Raw genomic sequence first — 1,781 nt, 5'->3', positions numbered from 1 at the left:
ACATGGATGGTAGGCACTAATTGTGCTAATTGCTAAAAGTCTCCAATCTCTCTGGCTCTCATATATTTGACTTAATATAAAATATTATTTTCTTACCGCAACTGTTTCATAGAAGTAAAAAAAGGTGGCAGTGGCCTATGAAGGCAACTTTCCTTGGGTGTCCATCATAGGCAGCTGCAGGATTTGACTGCAAGTAGGGCAAAGGTGTTGCTGAATGTGGGAGGGGTCAAAAAGTAGTTGTGTTTATAACCACACCAACATGCCTTACTCTTGAGTTCAAGCCTGTCATGACTTCTATTTCTGCATTTTTGAAAAAATCCAGTTGAAAAAGGCTCTGAACTACTTAATGAAGAGTTACCCTGCCTTTCTTATGTTCAAGAGGAGAAAATTCAGCATCTAAAAGACCTCTTAACAATAGAGTATCAGTAGCTAGGTGATTTAGCTGTTGAATGAGTCCTAGGTGACTATTATGATTAATAATGAAGCCGTTATATGAATGAGTCAGTTAATCTAGCTGCTGGTTATTGTAGATTATGTCTTCCTGAAGTGACCATAGATTAGTCTGGCTAACCATAGATATAGAACTATGAAGTCGCTGACTGGCTTACTGTGAATAAACCATGCAGTTAGCAGCTTATTCTTTACAAATAATCACTTTGTTAAGCAAAATAATATTGTTTTTGTCTAGCTATAAAAATGAATTAACCATTATAATAACTACTAAATAACAATTAATTAACTGCTAATTATCATGATGTCATCTTCCGGTAAGAAATTCTAGTAGGGCATTGCCCTCATTGCCTGCCTTCCCCCAGCCGCCTATGGTGTCCATGAGAATAATGTGGCACATGACAAAAACATTGTTTACACTGTGTACATGTAATAGTTGCAGTATCAACTGTTGACATTGATTCTCTGATGATATTTATATTGTGTAATTAAAGGATCCTTTTTTTGCTATTGATTCCATAATCAAGACAGTTTTGTGTACCTAATACGTTACACCTGCTGTTATGACTGATGCTTTGTGCTGTTGATCTTTTGAGCCAGTTGTATTTCAGCCTCCTGAGGGCTGTCATGTTATGCAAAATGACTGTGAAGAGCACTAGCACTTTACTTTATTAATGAGTGGTAAATAATAGTAATCGATTGTTTTTCGTTTCGAACAATGTGGACGGCAATCCTCTTCTTTATCAAGTACACTAGACAGATGGATGTGATACGACATGGCAGACAAGGTACCTAAAAGGGTAATTATGACCAATACTCTTTAATACTTGTTTGCATGCTCTAGTAGTTGAAGGCTAATTGGCACTAAGCTCTTCGTTAAAACTCTATCAGAGGATCACTAATAATATTAATGGAAGACGTTCTTGCTTTTATTACCCGAGGCACGCATAGGCGTAATTGAAGGTAAAGCAGTCGTCCTGTCTGTGTCTGTTCGCTTGACCTCCACTTTTGAACCAACAGGTTTTTGTCTATTCATTCACCTTATAATCTCTAGAAAAAGTAATTATCTGTATTGAGAATGTTTAATTTGTCTTTTCCATGGCAAAAGAAGCTGGCAAAGTCACCGAATGTAGCCGCATTCCCTACAACTCTTTTGTAGTTAGAGCACAAGGGCAGATGAAACAACAAAGCAAAGCCTCATTTTTCATTAATATGAGACGATTTGCTCCAATCATTTTCGTTTTAAGATATAATAGCCCAAACATTCATACCTTGTGAGTTAACATGAAGCTCTCTTCTCCCAAAGGAGCGGCCAGAGTATTTAATTTTCA

Source organism: Amphimedon queenslandica, unplaced genomic scaffold (assembly GCF_000090795.2).
Source record: "Amphimedon queenslandica unplaced genomic scaffold, v1.1 AMPQUscaffold_12957, whole genome shotgun sequence".
Classification (NCBI taxonomy): Eukaryota; Metazoa; Porifera; class Demospongiae; order Haplosclerida; family Niphatidae; genus Amphimedon; species Amphimedon queenslandica.
This window is presented reverse-complemented; position numbering follows the sequence as displayed.